This window comes from Salvelinus sp. IW2-2015, unplaced genomic scaffold (genome assembly GCF_002910315.2).
Source record: "Salvelinus sp. IW2-2015 unplaced genomic scaffold, ASM291031v2 Un_scaffold1579, whole genome shotgun sequence".
Lineage (NCBI taxonomy): Eukaryota > Metazoa > Chordata > Actinopteri > Salmoniformes > Salmonidae > Salvelinus > Salvelinus sp. IW2-2015.
The window spans coordinates 14,744-22,308 of NW_019943006.1; positions in this window are offsets into that span (position 1 = coordinate 14,744).

The following is a 7,565-nucleotide window of genomic DNA, read 5'->3' on the forward strand; positions in this document are numbered from 1 at the left end:
ATTTGACTCGGTACCGGTTACCCCTGTATATAGCCTCCACATTGACTCCGTGGGGGTACCGGACCCCCTGTATATAGCCTCCACATTGGACTCGGGGCGGGTACCGGTACCCCCTGGTATATAGCCTCCACATTGACGTTCGGTACCGTGTACCCCCTGTATATAGCCTCCACATTGACTCGGGGTACACCGCCTGTATATAGCCTCCACATGACTCGGTACCTACCCCCTGTATATTAGCCTCCACATGACCACGGGGTACCGGTACCCCCTGTATATATGACCTCCACATCTTCGGGGACCGGTACACGGTACCCCCGTGTATAATAGGCGCTCCACACTTGACTCGGGGGTGGTACCGTTACACCCCTTATATAGCCTCCCACATTGACTCGTGGGTACCGTACCCCCTGTATATAGGCCTCCACATTGGACTCGACGGCACCGGTTTACCTCCGGTGTATATAGCCTCCACTATGACTCGGGTACGCGTACCCCCGTATATAGCCTCCACATTGACTCGTGTACCGGTGCCCCCTGTATATAGCCTCCACATTGACTTGTACCGTACCCCCTGGGTGATGTAGCTCTCCGCATGAGACGTCCCGAGGGGGGGCGGGTGACGCTGGGAGCCCCCTATATACGCTCCACATTGACTCGGGTGTACCGGTGTTTACCCCCGTAGTATTCGCCTCCACTAGTGGAGCTCGGTGGGAGGGGGTGTACCGGGTACCCCCTTTGATTAGATAGTAGCGCTCACATCTGGACTCGTGAGTGGGGGGGTTAGCCGGACCCCCTGGAGGTATGCCGTCCAGCGAGTTGACTCGTGTACCGGGTCACCCCCTGTATAGTATCCTGCCCGCGATGGACTCGGGGGGTACCGGACCCTGTTATAAGGCCGTCCACGAGTGTGACTCCGGGGTGGGGTACCGTACGCCCTGTGTTGTATATAGCGCGTCGCACACGTTGACCCGGGAGGGGGGGGGGTACCGGGTACCCCCTGTATATAGCCTCCACATTGACTCGGTACCGTACCCCCTGTATATAGCCTCCACATTGACTCGGTACCGTACCCCCTGTATATAGCCCCGTTATTGTTATTTTATTGTTGCTCTTTTATTTCTTACTTTAGTTTATTTAGTCAATATTTTTCTTAACCCTTATTTTTCTTAAAACTACATGGTTGGTTAAGGGCTTGTAAGTAAGCATTTCACGGTAAGGTCTACACATGTTGTATTCGGCGCATGTGACAGATACAATTTGATTTGATTTGAAGTGGCTCCTGGCATTATACCTAAAGCGGACATTGGCATTGACTGCAAGGCATAGAATTAAGAGAAATCCCGTGTACCTTGATTAGATGTTCCATCACTGGAATGTGAGATGTAATCTACAGTCGTGGCCAAAAGTTTTGAGAATGACATAAATATTAATTTTCACAAAGTCTGCTGCCTCAGTTTGTATGAGTGCAATTTGAATATACTCCAGAATGTTATGAAAAGTGATCAGACGAATTGCAATTAATTCCAAAGTCCCTCTTTGCCATGCAAATGACCTGAATCCCCAAAAAACATTTCCACTGCATTTCAGCCCTGCCACAAAAGGACGAGCTGACATCATGTCAGAGATTCTCTTGTTAACACAGGTGTGAGTGTAGACGAGGACAAGGCTGGAGATCACTCTGTCATGCTGATTGATTTGAAATAACAGACTGGAAGCTTGAAAAGGAGGGTTGTGCTTGGAATCATTGTTCGTTCTCTGTCAACCACGGTTACCAGCAAGGAAACACGTGCCGTCATCATTGCTTTGCACAAAAAGGGCTTCACAGTCAAGAATACTGCTGCCAGTAAGATTGCACCTATATCAACCATTTATCGGACCATCAGGAACTTCAAGGAGAGCGGTTCAATTGTTGTGAAGAAGGCTTCATGTCGCCCAAGAAAGTTCAGTAAGCGCCAGGACCGTCTCCTAAAGTTGATTTAGCTGCGGGATCGGGGCACCACCAGTACAAAGCTTGCTCAGGAATGGCAGCAGGCAGGTGTGAGTGCATCTGCACACACAGTGAGGCGAAGACTTTGGAGGATGGCCTGGTGTCAAGAAGGGTACCGGTCACCCTGTATATAGCACTCCACATTGACCGTACGGTACACCCGTTAAGCCCGTGCCACTACCCTGATAGTTCGCAATAGCCTCCACATTGACTCGGTACGGTACGCCAACCCTGTATATAGCCTCCCACCATTGACTCAGGTTACCGGTAAACCCGGTATTAGCCTCCACATTGACTCGGTACCGGTGACCCCTGTAATAAGCCTCCACATTGACTCGTGTACCGGTACCCCCTGTATATAGCCCTCCACATTGACTCCGAGTCCGGTACCCCCTGTATATAGCCTCCACATTGACTCTAGTACCCGGTACCCCCCTGTATATAGCCTCCACATTGACTCAGGTACCGGTTACCCCCTGTATATAGCCGTCCACATTGACTCGGTACCGGTACCCACCTGTATATAGCCTCCACATTGAACTCGGTACGGTACCCCCTGTATATAGCCTCCCATTGACTCGTACCGGTACCCCTGTATATAGCCTCCACATTGACTCGGTACCGGTACACCCCTGTATTAGCCCACATTGACCGGTACCGGTACACCCCTGATATAGCCTCCACATTGACTCGGTACCGGTACCCCCCTGTATATAGCCTCCACATTGACTCGGTACCGTACCCCCTTAATATAGCCTCCACATGACCTGTACGGTTATAACCCCCTGTATATAGCCTCCACATTGACTTCGGTACCGTACCCCCCTGTATAGCCTCCACATTGACTCAGGTACGGTACCCCCGTATATAGCTCCACCATTGACTCGTACCGGTACCCCCTGTATATAGCCTCCACATTGACTCGGTACCGGTACCCCTGTATATAGCCTCCACATTGACTCGGTACGGTACCCCCTGTATATAGCCTCCACATTGACGGCTTTACCGTACCCCCTGTATATAGCCTCCACATTGACTCGGTACCGACCCCTTGTATATAGCCTCCACATGATCGGTACCGACCCCTGTATATAGCCTCCACATTGACCGGTACCGTACCCCCTGTATATAGCCTCCAATTGACTCGGCTTACTGCGTACCCCCTGATATAGCCTCCACATGGACTCACGGTACCGTTCCCCCTGTATATAACCCCGGTATTGTTATTTTATTGTTGCTCTTTATTTTCTTACTTTAGTTTATTTAGTCAATATTTTTCTTAACCCTTATTTTTCTTAAAACTACATGGTTGGTTAAGGGCTGTAAGTAAGCATTTCACGGTAAGGTTCTACACATGTTGTATTCGGCGCATGTGACAGATACAATTGATTTGATTTTGAAGTGGCTCCTTGCATTATACCTAAAGCGGACATTGGCATTGACTGCAAGGCATAGAATTAAGAGAAATCCGTGTACCTTGATTAGATGTTCCATCACTGGAATGTGAGATGTAATCTACAGTCGTGGCCAAAGTTTTGAGAATGACATAAATTTTAATTTTCACAAAGTCTGCTGCCCAGTTTGTATGAGTGCAATTTGAATATACTCCAGAATGTTATGAAAAAGTGATCAGACGAATTGCAATTTAATCCAAAGCCCTCTTTGCCATGCAAATGACCTGAATCCCCAAAAACATTTCCACTGCATTTCAGCCCTGCACAAAAGGACGAGCTGGACATCATGTCAGAGATTCTCTTGTTAACACAGTGTGAGTGTAACGAGGACAAGGCTGGAGATCACTCTGTCATGCTGATTGATTTGAAATAACAGACTGGAAAGCTTGAAAAGGAGGTTGTGCTTGGAATCATTGTTCGTTCTCTGTCACACGGTTACCAGCAAGGAAACACGTGCCGTCATCATTGCTTTGCACAAAAGGGCTTCACAGTCAAGAATACTGCTGCCAGTAAGATTGCACCTATATCACCATTTATCGGAACATCAGGAACTTCAAGGTGACGGTTCAATTGTTGTGAAGAAAGGCTTCATGTCGCCCAAGAAAGTTCAGTAAAGCGCCAGGACCGTCTCCTAAGTTGATTTAGCTGCGGGATCGGGCACCACCAGTACAAAGCTTGCTCAGGAATGGCAGCAGGCAGGTGTGAGTGCGATCTGCACACACAGTGAGGCGAAGAACTTTGGAGGATGCCTGGTGTCAAGAAAGGGCAGCAAAGAAGCCACTTTCTCTCCAAGGAAAAACATCAGGACAACTGATATTTTGAAAAGGTACAGGGATTGGACTGCTGAGGACTGGGGTAAAGTCATTTTCTCTGATAATCCCCTTTCCGATTGTTTGGGGCATCCGGAAAAAAGCTGTCCGGAGAAGACAAGGTGAGCGCTAGCATCAGTCCTGTGTCATGCCAACAGTAAAGCATCCTGAGACCATTCATGTGTGGGGTTGCTTCTCAGCCAAGGGAGTGGGCTCACTCACAATTTTGCCTAAGAACACAGCCATGATAAAGAATGGTTACCAACACATCCTCCGAGAGCAACTTCTCCCAACCATCCAGGAACAGTTTGGTGACGAACAATGCCTTTTCACAAGCATTGATGGAGCACCTTGCCATAAGGCAAAATGATAACTATGTGCTCGGTGGAAAAAAACGTCGATATTGTGGGTCCATGGCCCAGGAAACTCCCCAGACCTTTAATCCCATTGAGAACTTGTGGTCAATCCTCAAGAGCGGGTGGACAAACAAAAACCCACATATTCTAAAAAACTCCACAGCATTGATATTGAAAGAATGGGCGCCATCAGTCAGATGTGGCCAGAAGTTAATTGACAGCATGCCAGGGCGGATTGCAGAGGTCTTGAAAAAGAAGGGTCAACACTGCAATATTGACTCTTGCATCAACTACATGTAATTGGCAATAAAAAGCCTTTGACACTGATGAAATGCTTGTAATTATACTTCAGATTCCATAGTAACATCTCTGACAAAAATATCTAAGACACTGAAGCAGCAAACATTCTCAAATCTTTTGTCCACGACTGTATACATCGATTAGGATGATAGAAAATCCTCAATACTTAGTAAATTATTTTGAATTTGAGCATCGTTATTTCTATATAAGCCTACACTTTCTCATTCTGAACTTTTAATTCGAATGGGACGGGGTGTGGCTTTATGACAATGATCCAAGGCAGCTGCTCACTGATTGACAGCTCCAATGCAGTTACACCTCCGACGTCGTCAAAACATCAGCTGTCTGGTGTCGGCTATCGCCAGTTACACTTTGATCTGACTAGAATCTAAGACTAAGAATATACATATGTGAAATATGAAGCAAAAAAAGAGGGGGGGGGCATGGTACATTTTAAAAGTGATTGTGGGTTCCTGTGATGTCTGTAGTTGTATATTTGGCATTCTACAATTCTACAAGTCTACAATCCTTATGGAAAAGAATCATAAATCAAATTCCCCATTTGTATTTGAACTGTCAAACACTCTAGCATGAACTCTTCATACCTACTTAGTCTCCACACACACACACACCACACACGCCACACACACACAACACACACACACACCACACACACACCACACACACACACACACCACACACACACACCACACACACACACACACACACAACACACACACACACACACACACACACACACACACACACACACACACACACACACACACACACACACACACACACACACACACACACACACACACGTGTTATAATTTGACTTAATTCCTGTTGAGCCACAGTCAACACTCTCAGGAATGCCTAGCACTCCATCTCCCATCTCCCATCCCCCCTCTCTCTCTCTCCCTCCCATCTCTCCCCCCATCTCTCTCTCTCACCCTCTCCCCCCCCCCCATCGCTCTCGCTCACTCCCTCTCTCTCTCTCTCTCTCTCTCTCTCTCTCTTCTCTGGTGTCTGACCATCAAATAGACCTCCACATCTAACTTCCATGGTGATCATTGATCTGTGCGACCCAGCAGGGTTCATATTCAGCAGGGTAATGTCCTCATTATGTTTGGGCCTCGTCAGTGATAATCTCTGACCATCATATCTCATTAAATTAGCGTGACGGGCGAAAGAAGGACCTGTCACCCAGAAGCACCACATCACACTGTCTGCAGGCCAGGAGATGACACCGGGGATAGAGATGTTTACGGCGGTTCTGATGAGTCACAGATTATCCTCTGAGAGTCTTTCATGTTTTGGATAATCAAACACGAATCAAATAATATCTTAGGTTGAATGTAGGTGATTATACAGTGACTTAGCATGCCACCATTTTGTACATAGGGAAAGAGGGAGGTATCTGCCACTAGCAAAAAGGCTACTGTGGCAGCAACACATAAGACTATTGTTACTCTGTTAGTAGATTTTAGAGAGCTCAGCAGATTTGATGTCTTCTGGTTATGTCTGACTGCTGTTGGGGATACATCTGAGAGACGGAGCCAGGATCTACAGAGAGGTCTCACTGACCCATGTCTTATTTTATTTACTCCGGCATATGGGGCTACTGTGTGTTGTGTGTGTGTGGTGTGTGGTGTTGTGTGTGTGTGTGTGTGTGTGTGTGTGTGTTGTGTGTGTGTGTGTGTGTGTGTGTGTGTGTGTGTGTGTGTGTGTGTGTGTCGTGTGCGTGTGCGTGTGCGTGTGCGTGTGTGAGAGAGTCTTTGGGAGAGAGGCTGAAAATCCAGAGGTAATCTCAGGCACAAAGGCAATGTCATTATAGACAGGGGAACATTATTCAAAATGGCAACCGATGCAGCGCCGAGACAGGAGATAAGGTGAGGGAAAATATGGAGGGAGAGGAAAGAGGGGACAGAGTAAAGCAGGAGGAGAGGAGAGAGGAGACAGGGTAGATGAGGAGGAGAGGAGAAGGGGGACAGGGTAGAGGAGAAGGAAAGGAGACAGGGGACAGGGTAGAGGAGGAGGGGAGGATAGAGGGACAGGGTAGAGGAGGAGAGGAGAGAGGGGACAGGGTAGAGGAGGAGAGGAGAGAGGGGACAGGGTAGAGGAGGAGAGGAGAGAGGGGGACAGGGTAGAGGAGGAGGAGAGGAGAGAGGGGCAGGGTAGAGGAGGAGGAGAGGAGAGAGGGGGACAGAGAGGAGGAGAGGAGAGAGGGGCAGGCGTAGAGGAGGAGGAGAGGAGAGAGGGACAGGAGAGAGGAGGGAGAGGAGAGAGGGGACAGGGTGAGGAGAGAGAGGAGGTAGAGGAGGACAGGGTAGAGAGAGGAGAGTAGGAGGAGCGAGAGAGAGAGGGACAGGTAGAGAGGAGAGGAGGAGGACAGGTAGAGGAGGAGAGGAACATGGTAGAGGAGGACAGGAGAGAGTGAGCACTAGCATTTGTCACAATAGATAACAGGAAAGGAAAGCCGGGCTGCGTTGATAGCATTGTTTTTTTTACTCTCTCTCTCTCTCTCTCTCTCTCTCTCTCTCTCTCTCTCTCTCTCTCTCTCTCTCTCTCTCTCTCTCTCTCTCTCTCTCTCTCTCTCTCTCTCTCTCTCTCTCTCTCTCTCTCTTCTCTCTCTTCTCTTCAGCTCTCTCAG